At 42.1% G+C, this 16,121-nt stretch overlaps 1 protein-coding gene across 1 annotated transcript in view; it reads right to left on the reverse strand.

Moving 5' to 3' along the window:
- The window catches only part of GTF2F2 (general transcription factor IIF subunit 2), a 423,749-nt gene that overhangs the window by 123,693 nt on the left and 283,935 nt on the right, over positions 1-16,121 (reverse strand). The window lies entirely within an intron of this gene.

Raw genomic sequence — 16,121 nt, forward strand, 5'->3', positions numbered from 1 at the left:
AGAGAGCGAGAGCGTTCTGTGCACAGGGCTCAGCAGGAGAAAAATAAGAGTTGGGACCCAGGTGAGGATAATCAGACTAGGCTTAGGTCTCCACGAGAAGGCAGCTCTGTAATATATCTGACCTACCTAGAAGGTACTGGGAAGTACACTGCTAAGAAGGTAGGCAGTCGATTAGTGTTTGTGTTTGAATATTATAATAAAGTGAAGTTGCATGAAGAAAACCTGGAGTCAGTTTGGTTCCTGACTCCAAACACTGAAGATTTGCTCGGTCATCCTCACAGGGGCCACTGGTCATCTCTCTCATGAAAACAAGTCAAGCTTAAGAACATGCCATACTGGGTCAGACCAAGGGTCCATCAAGCCCAGCATCCTGTTTCCAACAGTAGCCAATCCAGGCCATAAGAACCTGGCAAATACCCAAAAACTAAGTCTATTCCGTGTTACCGTTGCTAGTAATAGCAGTGGTTATTTTCTAAGTCAACTTAATTAATAGCAGGTAATGGACTTCTCCAAGAGCTTATCCAATCCTTTTTTAAACACAGTTATACTGACTGCACTAACCACATCCTCTGGCAACAAATTCCAGAGTTTAATTGTGCGTTGAGTAAAAAAGAACTTTCTCCGATTAGTTTTAAATGTGTCACATGCTAACTTCATGGGCCCCTAGTCTTTCTATTATCTGAAAGAGTAAATAACCGATTCACATCTACCCGTTCTAGACCTCTCATGATTTTAAACACCTCTATCATATCCCCCCCTCAGCCGTCTCTTCTCCAAGCTGAAAAGCCCTAACCTCTTTAGTCTTTCCTCATAGGGGAGCTGTTCCATTCCCCCTTATCATTTTGGTAGGCCTTCTCTGTACCTTCTCCATCGCAATTATATCTTTTTTGAGATGCGACAACCAGAATTGTACACAGTATTCAAGGTGCGGTCTCACCATGGAGCGATACAGAGGCATTATGACATTTTCCATTTTATTCACCATTCCCTTTCTAATAAGTCTCAACATTCTGTTTGCTTTTTTGACTGCCGCAGCACACTGAACTGACGATTTCAATGTGTTATCCACTATGATGCCTAGATCTCTTTCTTGGGTTGTAGCACCTAATATGGAACCTAACATTGTGTAACTATGGCATTGGTTATTTTTCCCTATATGCATCACCTTGCACTTATCCACATTAAATTTCATCTGCCATTTGGATGCCCAATTTTCCAGTCTCACAAGGTCTTCCTGCAATTTATCACAATCTGCTTGTGATTTAACTACTCTGAACAATTTTGTATCATCTGCAAATTTGATTATCTCACTTGTCGTATTTCTTTCCAGATCATTTAGAAATATATTGAAAAGTAAGGGGTCTAATACAGATCCTTGAGGCACTCCACTGCCCACTCCCTTCCACTGAGAAAATTGTCAATTTAATCCTACTCTCTGTTTCCTGTCTTTTAGCCAGTTTGCAAGCCATGAAAGGACATCGCCACCTATCCCATGACTTTTTACTTTTCCTAGAAGCCTCTCATGAGGAATAAGGAGTTAGCAACGAGCTTTACAAATAACAGTTTCAAGAGTAATTAAACAATTAAATAGCTTAAGGCTATACTTAAATAACATTTCCATAGTTCAATATATAGATACTGTAGCTATAATCAACATTGTATAATAAAATTAACGTAATGATACACAATAAAAGCTTAAGTCATTTGTCTGTTAGAGGCAAAAGTTTCCTTTTTGAAAGTTTAGCACGAGAGCCGTGGATTTGCATACTGTTCCTCTTCCAGTCATTAATTCAAATTTGATCATATTATGATCACTATTGCAAAGCAGCCCCACCACGGTTACCTTTCTCACCAAATCCTGTGCTCCACTGAGAATTAGATCTAAAATTGCTCCTTTTCTCGTCGGTTCCTGAACCAATTGCTCCATAAAGCTATCATTTATTCTATTCAGGAATGTTATCTCTCTAGCGTGTCCCGATGATACTTCTACCCAGTCAATATTGGGTTAATTGAAGTCTCACTAGAAAGACGTCATGCAACTGTAATTCTTCTTAGTTAATGTGCTGTTATTATTTATAGGACCATCATAACACCTGCGGGCATACCAGCATATTTTAGCTTAAGGTTTTGCCACTACAGGTCGTGTTTAATCATTGGTCCGAGTCCTTTATTATTTCTTTATATTCTATTTTTTTGTTTTTAACGTTTTTTGTAAAAATATCGGGGTAATACCTTCCTTGGCTTGGCTCAAACTTTCAAAAAGACACGATTATTTGGACTTTAAATAATCGTGTCTTTTTGAAAGTTTGAGCCAAGCCAAGGAAGGTATTACCCCGATATTTTTACAAAAAACGTTAAAAACAAAAACAAGGACTTTAAATAATCATGTCTTTTTGAAAGTTTGAGCCAATCCAAGGAAGGTATTACCCCGATATTTTTACAAAAAACGTTAAAAACAAAAACAAAAAAATAGAATATAAAGAAATAATAAAGGACTCGGACCAATGATTAAACACGACCTGCAGTGGCAAAACCTTAAGCTAAAATATGCTGGTATGCCTGCAGGTGTTATGATGGTCCTATAAATAATAACAGCACATTAACTAAGAAGAATTACAGTTGCATGACGTCTTTCTAGTGAGAATTGTGTTCGTTGTGTCTTGAACATAACTGTTGATATTGTGTGTTAATTGAAGTCTCCCATTATTACCGCACTACCAATTTGGTTAGCTTCCCTAATTTCTCTTAGCTTGTGGAAAGACTTGTTGAGGCTACATGACCCAATATCCTCGACGTGACCCATGACTTCTATTACCTTTAATCTTAGTTCAATGATCCTGCTGGCAGGAATAAAGACTTTCACCTGAGTCATGTGTAGCAGAGCCTCAACTGAGGTGATGAGGATGGCTTGGATTTGGATAATTTATCACAAACCCTAGTAACTCCAATACTCAGATAGTGGTGCCCATATGGCCACTAGCATCTACCTGGTCCTTTGTGAATCCCCAACCAGCCTTGTTTTCAGAATATCCACAATGAATATGCATAAAATATAGCTGTATACAATAGTGTTACTGCATGCAAATATCTCATGCATATTTATTGAGGATATCCTGAAAACCAAACTGGTTGGGGGATCCAGTAGGACCGAGCTGAGGACCATTGCTCTCTATTTTTTTTTAATGATTTTATAGATGTCTATATTAATTTCTTTCAGTCATATTTTTCCAAGCTGAAAAACCTTAGGGCCAGATTTTCGAACCTACGCGTGGGCGTAGATTTGTGCGCGCATCCCGGCACGCACAAATCTATGCCCGATTTTATAACATTTGCGTGCAGCCGCGCACATGTTATAAAATCCGGGGTTGGCACGCACAAGGGGGTGCACACTTGTGCACCTTATGCGCGCTGAGCCCTGATGGTTTTCCCCGTTCCTTTCGAGACCGCTCCGAAATCAAAGCAGCCTCGGAGGGAACTTTCCTTTTGCCCCCCCACCTTCCCCTATCTAACCTGCCCTCCAGCCCTACCTAAATCCCCCCCTACCTTTATTATTTAAGTTGCGCCTGCCTCCGGGCAGGCGTAGGTTGCATGTGCTGACCAAGTGCCGGTGCACGATCTCCCAGCCTAGCGGGCCTTCGGAGGCCTCTGGCCACGTCCCCGCCCTGGACCGCCCATGTCCTGCTCCTTTTTTCAAGCTCCGGGACATACGTGCATCCCGGGGCTTGCGTGCGTCGCCGAGCCTATGCAAAATAGGCTCGGCGCACGCAGGAGGGGTTTAAAAGGGTTACGCGCGTATATTACATGTAATAGTTTCATAACTCTCAAACAGCATATAATTATCCCTTTAACTGTCCTCATTTCAGTTACAATAAATAAGCAAATGGTATTTGAAAGAAAAAAAAAATCTCCAGCAATTCATCTTTTCCACATCTACTTAACTTAAATGGATTGTACCAAACCCTGAGGTATTAATTATAAAAATAAAAATGTAAGTGCTGATTGTATATTGTTGAGAGACATACTAAAGAAACATTACAAAAGTCTTGAATTGAGCAAAGATTATAACTATCAACTTAGATTTATCAAAGAGCTTGTATATAATATTTTGCTTCAGAACGAAGTTGAGTAAAACAATTCATATACCAAAAAAATTATTAGACACTGTCTTTTCCCTTTTGTACTATAACTTTCAGAAGGCTTATGAGACTGCTCTGTCTGCATCCCTCTAGTTACTTTTGTGTTGTCCTATTCACCCCAAATTTTAAGGTTGTCAGTAGGGTGGGGGCCATAAATCTCTGATAGGTTTTTTTCAGATTCATGCATACCTGCAGACATGTACAAATCCTTGAGGTAGGCAATATTAGTTCTAGGTGAACTTCTTGTTTCTATTTCCATCATGCTTAGTATTCTAGTCCTCCAGAGGTTGATTTAACTGAAGCCTCTGACTTAGAATGCATTTTCTTACTATGAAGAATCCAGTCATGATGGACTGTTTGATGAAGTTTGGTATTGTGTCACAGTGTGTTCTTCAGTAAGCTCTTTGGGGAAGGTATTTTACTTGTCTACACTTCCCAGAAATAGGGTATAACACCAAGTGGAGCTTCTATGTTTTATTTTCATGCCAACTACCTTATATAAAGATCACTACTCAATTCACTAGCCTAAACATTTAAGACATTCCGGATAAATACAAGCTAGCCATTGGGTACCATGGATAAAGTGAAAATGAAAGGGACACCGTGAGAGGCTGATAATGTAGGGACAATTCGTGCATGATCAGTGGAGCGCTGGAAAGATTTCCAACAAGGATCCAATCCTCTGCTCCATCGATGAAGTTACCCAGGAGTGTGGGCTTCAGATCCTACTTGTCCTTGGAGAAAGCAAAATTGCTTACCTTGTAATAGGTGTTATCCCAGGACAGCAGGATGTAGACCTCACATGTGGGTGACGTCATTGATGGAGCCCTATTGCGGAAAACTCTCTGTCAAAGTTTCTAGAAACTTTTGACTGGCACACTGAGGCCACTGAGCATGCCATGATATTCTCAGCCACAGGGGTCTCCCTTCAGTCTCGTATGTAGCAATAAGCTTTAGCAAAAATAAAATAATAAAACGTATCGGACCCAACTCCGCGGGGTGGCGGGTGAGTTTCGAGAGAACTACATCTTGCTGTCCTGGGATAACACCTATTACAAGGTAAGCAATTTTGCTTTATCCCAGGACAAGCAGGATGCTAGTCCTCACATGTGGATGATTAGCAAGCTAAAGGCTGAGTCATTTGGAGAAGAGATGGTGGAAACTATTCTCAAGAACAAAATTGTAAAGCATATAGAAAGACATGATTTAATGGAACATAGTCAACATGGATTTACCCAAGGGAAGTCTTGCCTAACAAATCTGCTTCATTTTTTTGAAGGGGTTAATAACCATGTGGATAAAGGTGAACCGGTAGATGTAGTGTATTTGGATTTTCAGAAGGCGTTTGACAAAGTCCATCATGAGAGGCTTCTACGTAAACTAAAAAGTCATGGGATAGGAGGCGATGTCCTTTCGTGGATTACAAGCTGGTTAAAAGACAGGAAACAGAGAGTAGGATTAAATGGTCAATTTTCTGAGTGGAAAAGGGTAAACAGTGGAGTACCTCAGGGATCTGTACTTGGACTGGTGCTTTTCAATATATATATAAATGATCTGGAAAGGAATACGACGAGTGAGGTTATCAAATTTGCAGATGATACAAAATTATTTAGAGTAGTTAAATCACAAGCAGACTGTGATACATTGCAGGAGGACCTTGCAAGACTTGAAGATTGGGCATCCAAATGGCAGATGAAATTTAATGTGGACAAGTGCAAGGTGTTGCATATAGGGAAAAATAACCCTTGCTGTAGTTACACGATGTTAGGTTCCATATTAGGAGCTACCACCCAGGAAAAAGATCTAGGCATCATAGTGGATAATACTTTAAAATCGTCAGCTCAGTGTGCTGCAGCAGTCAAAAAAGCAAATAGAATGTTAGGAATTATTAGGAAGGGAATGGTTAATAGAACGGAAAATGTCATAATGCCTCTATATCGCTCCATGGTGAGACCACACCTTGAATACTGTGTACAATTCTGGTCGCCGCATCTCAAAAAAGATATAGTTGCGATGGAGAAGGTACAGAGAAGGGCAACCAAAATGATAAAAGGGATGGAACAGCTTCCCTATGAGGATAGGCTAAAGAGATTAGGGCTGTTTAGCTTGGAGAAGAGACGGCTGAGGGGGGATATGATAGAGGTCTTTTAAGATCATGAGAGGTCTTGAACGAGTAGATGTGACTCGGTTATTTTCACTTTCGAATAATAGAAGGACTAGGGGGCATTCCATGAAATTAGCAAGTAGCACATTTAAGACTAATCGGAGAAAATTCTTTTTCACTCAATGCACAATAAAGCTCTGGAATTTGTTGCCAGAGGATGTGGTTAGTGCAGTTAGTGTAGCTGGGTTCAAAAAAGGTTTGGATAAGTTCTTGGAGGAGAAGTCCATTAATGGCTATTAATCAATTTTACTTAGGGAATAGCCACTGCTTTAATTAATTGCATCAGTAGCATGGGATCTTCTTAGTGTTTGGGTAATTGCCAGGTTCTTGTGGCCTGGTTTTGGCCTCTGTTGGAAACAGGATGCTGGGCTTGATGGACCCTTGGTCTGACCCAGCATGGCAATTTCTTATGTTCTTAGGGGGGATATGATAGAGGTGCTTAAAATCATGAGAGGTCTAGAACGGGTAGATGTGAATCGGTTATTTACTCTTTCAGATAATAGAAAGACTAGGGGACACTCCATGAAGTTAGAATGTGGTACATTTAAAACTAATCGGAGAATTTTCTTTTTAACTCAACGCACAATTAAACTCTGGAATTTGTTGCCAGAGGATGTGGTTAGTGCAGTTAGTATAGCCGTGTTTAAAAAGGGATTGGATAAGTTCTTGGAGGAGAAGTCCATTACCTGCTATTAATTGGGTTGACTTGGAAAATAGCTACTGCTGTTACTAGCAACGGTAACATGGAATAGACTTAGTTTTTGGGTACTTGCCAGGTTCTTATGGCCTGGATTGGCCACTGTTGGAAACAGAATGCTGGGCTTGATGGACCCTTGGTCTGACCCAGTATGGCATGTTCTTATGTTCTTATTTTGTAGTGAAGCAACATTGCAGTATTGTTGGTAAAAATGAGGCAGCCAAAAATCACAGCAGGTTGGATGTAGGAGTTGGGATTATACCGGAAACAAGTTCTTTAAGACAGATTGTCCGTAGGCTGAATCTTGTTGTCCTTCTTTGTCCAGACAGTAATGAGCTGCAAAGATGTGAAGAGAACTCCATGTTGCCACTTTGCATATGTCTAGAATTGGCACTGAACGATAGTGTGCTACTGAGGTTGACATTGCCCTTACTGAATGTGCCTTTACTCGCCCTTAGAGAGGAAGGCCTGCTTTTTCGTAGCAGAACTCTATGCAATCTGCTAGCCAGTTGGAGAGAGTGTGTTTGCCCACTGGATTACCCGGTTTGTTTGGATCAAAAGAAACAAAGAGTTGAGTGGATTTCCTGTGCACTGCAGTGCGGTCTAAGTAATATGCTAGCGCACATTTACAGTCCAAGGTATGTAAGGCCTGTTCCCCTTGGTGAGAATGAGGCCATGGAAAGAATGTGGGCAAAACTATGGATTGGTTCAAGTGGAATTCCGTAACTACTTTGGGAAGGAATTTTGGATGTGTACGGAGAACCACTCTGTCATGTAGGAATTTTGTATAGGGTGAGTACGTGACAAGTGCTTGTAACTCACTAACCCTTCTAGCCGATGTAATGGCTGTGAGGAAGATAGTCTTCTATGTAAGAAATTTAAGATCACAGGAAGTCATGGGTTCAAAAGGAGAATGCATGAGCCTTGTTAAGACCAGATTCAGGTCCCATTCTGTGACAGGTGGCCGAATTGGCGGTTTAAGATGAGTTAAATCTCTCATAAACCTACTGACAAGAGGTTGTGTGGATATTGGTGCATCTTCCATCTTGTTATGGTAAGCTGAGATTGCTCTTAGATGTACTCTTACAGATGAGGTCTGAAGACCAGAGTCTGAAAGATGGCATAAATAGTCTAGTAGAGAAGTTGTGGGGCAGGAGAAAGGGTCAATGTTCTTTAGTGTGCACCACAAAGTAAATCTTTTCCATTTCGAAGAATAGTTCTTTCATGTTGAAGGCTTACGCGAAGCTATAAGCACTTGAGAGGCATTGGTTGAAAGATTGAGTGGTTGTAAGGTCAAGCTTTCAACATCCATGCTGTCAGGGATAGGGATTGAAGGTTGGGATGGCGCAACTGGCCCTGATCCTGAGTTATGAGAGTGGGAGCTACACCCAGACGAATTGGTTCTCTGATCGAGAGGTCTAGAAGTATGGGAAACCATACTTGTCAATGCCAATATGGGGCTATGAGTATCATGGATCCCTTGTCCTGTTGTAGCTTCACTAGAGTCTTGGTTAAGAGCGGTATTGGAGGATACGCGTACAGAAGGCCTGAGTTCCAAGGGCGAGCAAAGGCGTCCTTTGCTGGCTGGTGCCTGTGTCGAGAGCAGAATCTGTCCACTTTGTGATTCAGGTGTGATGCAAAGAGGTCTATTGTTGGTTGTCCCCAACGCTTGAATATCCTGTCGCTATTAAGGGATCCAGGGACCACTCGTGTGGTTGGAACTGACGACTGAGGCGATCTGCAACTACAAGATGCCCGCTAGATAAGTGGCCCGGAGAAATATGGAATGTGTCAGGGCCCAGTCCCAAATCTGTGCAGCTTCTTGACAATGGAGATATGAGCCCGTACCTCCCTGTTTGTTCAGGTACCACATGGCTACTGTATTGTCTGTTTGAATCAGAACAGTCTTGTGTGAAAGGCTGTCCTTGAACGCATGCAGAGCATAACGTATAGCTCGAAGTTCCAGGAAATTGATTTGAAATGTTGCTTTGAGTTTTGTCCAAGTACCCTGGGTTTGGAGATTGTCTATGTGAGCTCCCCAACCCAAGGTGGATGCATCTGTAGTTAAAGTTATTTGTAGGACTGGTTGTTGGAAGGGCAGGCCCTTGCGCAAGTTGTCCTTGTTTACCCACCACAGTAGAGATGACCGTAGCTGGTGGGTTACTTGAATTGGAGAAGACAGTGGTTGAATGGCTTGTATCCATTGTGACCTTAATGTCCATTGAGTTATTCTCATGGCCAGCCTTGCCATAGGAGTGACATGAACCGTACAGGCCATGTGGCCTAGCAAAGTGAGAAACTGATGAGCTGTCGCTTGTTTCTGCAAGTGCAGCGAGTTTGCCAATAGGGATAGTGTTTCTGCTCGATCCTCGGGTAGGAAAGCTCTTGAAAGGATGGTGTTCAATTCTGCTCCAAAGAATTGAAGCAGGTGAGACAGAATGAGATGGGACTTTTGGTAATTGATGAGAAACTCCATCGAGTGAAGTAGAGTAATTGTTCGGATGAGAGATGCCAGAGGTCCTTGCTGAGATTGACTTCTGATGAGCTAGTTGTCCAGATAGGGGAAAACGTGTACACTTTCTTTGTGTAAGTGTGCTGCTATTACTGCCAGGCATTTGGTGAACACTCTGGGAGCTGAGGCAAGTCCGAATGGCAGTACTCTGTACTGGAAATGTTGTTGACCGACCAGGAAGTGCAGATACTTGCGATGAAGAGGGAATATTGGAATGTGTGCGTAAGCGTCTTATAGATCCAGAGAACAAAGCCAATCTCCTGTTTGAAGAAGGGGAAGCATGGTGCCTAGAGAAACCATCCTTAACTTTTCTTTCTTCAGAAATTTGTTGAGATTTCTGAGGTCTAGGATGGGACATAGGCCTCCGGTTTTCTTTGTAATGAGGAAATAACGGGAGTAGAATCCTCTGCCCTGCTGAGTCCGGGGCACCGGTTCTACGGCTCTGGCTCTCAGAATGGTAGATAATTCTGCTTGTAAATGAATTATATGATTTTCATTTAGCAAAAGAGGTTTTGGAGGAGAGTCTCGGAGTTGAGAGGAAATTGAGTTGGTAACCTCGAGATATTATTGAGAGTACCCGAAATCGGAGCGGCTTTGGAGGGAACTTTTTTTTTGTCCCCCCCACCTTTCCCTCCCTTCCCCTATCTAACCCACCCCCCAGCCCTAACTAAATCCCCCCTACCTTATTTCGTGGAGTTACGCCTGTCTCTGGCAGGCGTAACTTGCGCGTGCCACTGGCTCCCTGCCCCGGCACAGGCCGTTGTGCCGGAGCACTTGGCCCCGTCCCCGGACCGCCGTCACGCCTCCGGCCTCGCTCCCGGACCGCCGCCACGCCCCCGGCCAGACCCTTATTCAAAGCCCCGGGACTTACACGCGTCCCGGGGCTTACGCGCGCTGCCGAGCCTATGCATGATAGGCTCAGTGCGAGCAGGGGGAGGTTTTTGGGGGTTGCGTGTGTATCTTACGTGCGCAACCCTTTGAAAATCTACTCCTATGTATTCTCCATAAGGCGATCCACAGTGATACGGTCGAATGGATGAATGCGGGAATACGTTTACATATGCCACAAAGAAATTTAAGATCTGCCAATATACACCTGCTATCTATTCCATCCATGGTGTCAGAAAAATTAACAGCTGTTAGAGATAGAGCTCTGTCATTTGCCGGCCTTAAAATTTGGAACAATCTGCCAAATGACTTAAGGCTAGAAACAAGATCTTCAAGAAAAAAAATCAAAACATGGCTCTTTCAACAGGCATTTAACGAAGGCGACAGTTGAAAATAAAATAATCAATGAGTAATGCAAACAACGTATATATACCATCATGCCAGAGAAATTCTTTACAGACACTAGCTGTGACGATTGTGAGTAAACTTTACTCCCACCTCTGAACTGGAGTTAAATTCCAGTATTAAAAAACAATGTGTTACGCCATGGGGATCTGTATGTACCTCTCTGCATAAGAGTAATGGCTAATGACCTCATTTACATTGGATTTACATGTGCAGGTGCTATGCTTTTGCATGAGGTTATAAATGCGGGTTTTCTATTTGTAAAAATCTTTGCTGCATCGGCTGTTAGTTTTGGGCTGGATTTTAATAGCCACGCCCGATTTTATAACATGCGCTTGCAGCGTGTGCACCTTGCGCATGCCGAGCCCTAGGGGAGCCCCGATGACGTTCCTCGTGCCCTCTGAGGCCGCTCCGAAATTGGAGCGGCCTTGGAAGGAACTTTCCTTCGGCCCCCCCCCCCATCTTCCCTTATCTAACTCGCCCCCCAGCCCTACCTAAATCCTCCCCCACATTTATTTTATAAGTTGTGCCTGCCTGCGATCCCGAGCACAGCAGAAAATGGCCACTGTGCCTGGAGGCTCCGGCAAAGCCCCCACACCCCTTTTTTTCGAGCCCCAGGACATACGCGCGTCCCGGGGCCTGCCTTTGGGCCCAAACCACTCTTGGAGATATTTTGGTAGAGAAGTTGCACAAAGATGTCATGATATGTGTGCAGAAAATTGTAGTACTCAGCCTGATAATCCAGAAGGGACAAAAGAGAAATATCTTGGGATAAGGCATTTAAGTACTGCATTTTCTTAAGAGTGCACTCCAAGGTTGAAATATTGGACTATAGCATAAATATCTTCTTTATATCTTATATTGACTCATTTGTGGCTTACTCTTCTCCGACACAGAAATTGATGTATCAATCTGCGCATTAAAACACTGCGCTGGATCTCAGTGCATAGTTTTAACACTCAGATTAAATTTTTTTTAAACTCCTGATGCAGTAAGCTAATGCTATGCAAATGAATCGGGAGTTAAAAAAATATAAAAATAATTTAAAAACCATGTTTAATATAAAATTTGCATTCGGCACAGGCCATTAGCTGCCACTACCACTTAACTGGATAAATATAAATGCTTCAGGTATGAACAGATTGTGAGCCCTCTGGGGACAGGGAAATACCCCCCTACCTGAATGCAATCTGCTTTAAGGTGCCAAAAAAGCAGAATGTAAAACAAATAAATAAATAATTATCCAGCTAAATGGCGGGGCTGTCACTTAGCGAGATAAATATGAACTTATCTGGATAAGTGGTGGCCACCGCTACTTAGATAGATATGTATAGACTTATCCAGATAAATGGTGGCAGCTGCTACTTAGCCAGAGAAGAATGGACTTATCCAGATAACAGTGGTCACCACTTAGACAAGTCCATATTTCTGCGTTTGGCCAGCTCCCCTCTCTGCATTGGAGAGTACTGCTTAATGCCCTGATCTGCATGGGATTTCCATGCTAGGATGCTAAGCAGTACTCCCCCTTTAGGATGACATTTTCTGTGCAAACTCCTTGCTGCATTTGCAGTAAGTCTTGCGCACAGAAAACATGTGTTGAAGTGCACCTTTCTGCATCGGCCTGATTGTTATTTCAGCAACCAGCCTGATTTGTTTCATATGGACATTATTGCAGGTAGCTTTGAGAATCAGTTTCTTTTGTAATCAGTTACTGTAGAAAATTAAATGAGAGAGATAATAAAAAGTAGAACACTTAAAAGACACATAACCAGTCATGTTGCAAAAGATAAAAAGAATACATAGTCCAAAATAAAATAGAGAACAAGACTATAAATCAGCATAACATGCTGAAATATTTCAGAGCAGATGCAAACAAGATAGGAAAAAACAGAGAGAATGACAAATTGTACTATGATCTGGAATACCAAATTTCTCTCTTTTTCGATTACTAGTTAATTGGGAAGAGTGAATTCTGAAGGTTCTGAAATTATAATTTATACTCCCCTAGAACAAGTGTATATAATTAGAACTCAAGGGTTGCAAAGAAGTCTGGATTTCAGGACAACCTCAATGAATATTCAAGAGACATCTCGGTTGGACTACTGTAACACATTGTACAATGGGGTAACAACAAAAGGCTGCCATTAACTTCAACTAATCCAGAACACTGCAGCACACCTTCTAGAAGGTTGCAATCAACAAACATATTACACTTACTCTGCTAAAACATCGCTGGCTCCCAGTGCCCTACAGGGAAAATGTAAAACCCTATGCCTATAATATTCAAAGCTTTGAAAGGAAAAAGCACAGAATACCAGAAGAACAAACTCACTCGCTCTACACATCCACCAAACCTCTTAGCTCATCACAAGGAGCCTCCTTAGTTACCCTTTTTCCAAAGGAAATAAAGTGCTCCTGCATCACACATAGGGCTTTTCTCAGGAACAGCTCTCTTCCCCAAGAGAAATAAAGTGCTCTGACATAAGACTTATGACTTTTCTCAGGAATGGTTCCCTTCCTATGGAACTTACTACCAAAAATGATTCCTAAACTAAACACAACCTCCCTTTCAGCAAGCCTCTAAAAATTGGCTTTTTGGCAAATGTTCCATGGAAAGAATCATAGAGCTTAGAATGAATCCACTAATCTTTTGCATCACCATCTTCTGAGTTATGTGCAATGTCATCCTATATATCAATTGCGGGGCAGATTTTCAAAGGGGTACGCGCGTAAGATATGCGCGTACCCCCCCCCCCCCCCGAAAACCTACCCCAAACCCCCCCTGCGCGCGCCGAGCCTATTTTGCATAGGCTTGGCGGCGCGCGCAAGCCCCGGGACGCGCATAAGCCCCGGAGCTTGCATGGACGGGCGTGTTGGGGGGCGTGCCGGGAGTGACGCAGCGTTTTGGGGGCGTGTCTGGGGGCGTGGTTCTGGCCCAGGGGCATTCCGGGGGCGTGACAGCAGCCCCTGGACCGGAACATGGAGCGCGGCAGCCGGCCCGGCGAGCGCAAAGTTACGCCTGCTTCCAGCAGGCGTAACTTTCGGGATAGAGGTAGGGGGGAAGTTTAGATAGGGCCAGGAGGGGTGGGTTAGGTAGGGGAAGGGAGGGGAAGGTGGGGGAGGGCAAAGGAAAGTTCCCTCCGAGGCCGCTCCGATTTCAGAGCGGCCTCGGAGGGAACAGAGGCAGGCTGCGCGGCTCGGCGCGCGCAGGCTGCCAATTTTGGGCAGCCTTGCGCGCGCCGACCCCGGATTTTAATGGATACGTGCAGCTACGCGCGTATCTATTGAAATCCCGCGTACTCTTGTTCGCGCAGATTTATTAAATCTGCCCCATATGTAGATATGTTTTTTAAATTTTTTGTACACCACCTTGGGCAAGCTTGTCTTGAGAAGACAGTATATAAATAAATGAAACAAAATATTATTTATTCTCACATTCAGAAAAAAACTGAAAACATGGCTCTTCCTACAGGCCTTCCCCGACAGGCCACTCCACTAATAAGGGTTTGCTCATAAATCCTTTTCATAATTTCCAGTCAGAATTATTCTGTTCCTTTAAGAACTTCCCTAAATTCTGGCCGCTCTATTGTTCCTTAACAAGTAATAATGCAAGCCACCACCGTTAGTTCCCCAATTCTCCCCTCTTCTCCCCCCGTCCTGCCCCCCTGTCCCCCCTGGCCTCCTGCCCCCCTCCCCCCCGTTTACCAAGTTACAACCTCAAATTACTTATTGTTTACGCTATAGCAGCACTATGTTAAGCTATCTGTTAAGATAACTCTTCTTTTCTCAGTTGTCCTGTATTTAACCCTGTTTTATGTAACTTTACTCTTATATCTCTGGTTATCCCCTTGTTTCATTGTAAACCGGTACGATAAGACATTTGTCTTGAGTATCGGTATATTAAAAGATCTTAAATAAAATAAATAAATAAATAATACATTTCTGATAGATTACGCATGGGTACCACACACAGATCAAATCTGTTAACTGAACTGCTCCAATCCTAATATTTATATTCATTTATTTATTTACAATATTTATAACCTGCACCCTCCAAGTTCATGTGCATCTCTTGTGAAAGACATGTTAGTAGCTTATTTTTATCATTTATCTTTTATTTGGATTTATTAATTGCCCATACCCTAGGCGATTTATGTGCATTTCCTAGGGGGAACATTTACTTTAAATAAATAAAAGGATGTTAATAAACTATTATAATAATATCTGAATACATTTTCCTTAAGAAAAAGAATAATTTTCACAGCTTGATTACCATGAAAACCAGACCTGTTTATGGATCATTAAGAACTAAAGTAATGTACCTGCCTTAGAATAAGCATGCTCTTCAGGAGGTCATTTAACACAAAATACTTAAAGATGATGCACTGAATTTCAGTTCACACACTGGCAGGTGCACACTATGCCTTACTATCAAGGTCCTTCATCATAGAAAATGTTCCACATTCATTCTTGCCTTGTGCATCTGAATCTACCTTTCCAACCATTTTTTAAATATATTTATATATTGCTTTTACAATCATTCCAAGAAATTATTCTTGAACAGAAACAAAGAAAAACATATCAAGGAAAATTCAATTAAACAAAAAATATTTTCCTATGTTTGCCCATGATTCTTGGGGGAGATTGTGGAAAACAATGCGAGGAATCAATTTATAGAATGAACAAGACAGACAAGGCTGGTACCTAATTAAACTCAATTAATACTTATTTAGCCATCGATGTGAGGGACAGATAACAGGTGAAGAGACACTCAGTGGAGAGATGGAAGACTGCCTCTGAGTTATGAAATTGGTCAATTGTGCAGGGTCATGAAAAATATATTTGACCCCTTGCAGCTTGATCACACATTTGCAAGGGAAATTTAACCAAAACAATGCCCCAAGTTGCAATACCCCTGAATGCAACATAAGAAATCTTTTCCTTCTAAGCTAGGTAACCTTTGCAACATCAGGAAATATATTAAAATGAAAATTCAAGAAAGAGGAAATCCTGTTACGGAAAAAATATCTCATCACCAAGCCCCGATCTGAGTCCACCACAAAAGTAGCTATTAAAGTTGCAGCAATAGTCTCAGCAGATCCAGTTATGTCCAAAACATCCAAGGAAAGTTGCAAGACTAAGTCCTGTGAAGGGTTCTTCTTCGCTGATGGTAAATAATACACTTTAGCCAAGAGAGGTAATATATTCTCTGGAATTTTCAATATCTCAATAAAATATCTTCTTAACGTTTGAGATGGTGATACATTTTGTTTGGGAAAGTTTATTAATTGAATATTCCTAGATCTCACCACATTCTCT

Source organism: Rhinatrema bivittatum, chromosome 5 (assembly GCF_901001135.1).
Source record: "Rhinatrema bivittatum chromosome 5, aRhiBiv1.1, whole genome shotgun sequence".
Lineage (NCBI taxonomy): Eukaryota > Metazoa > Chordata > Amphibia > Gymnophiona > Rhinatrematidae > Rhinatrema > Rhinatrema bivittatum.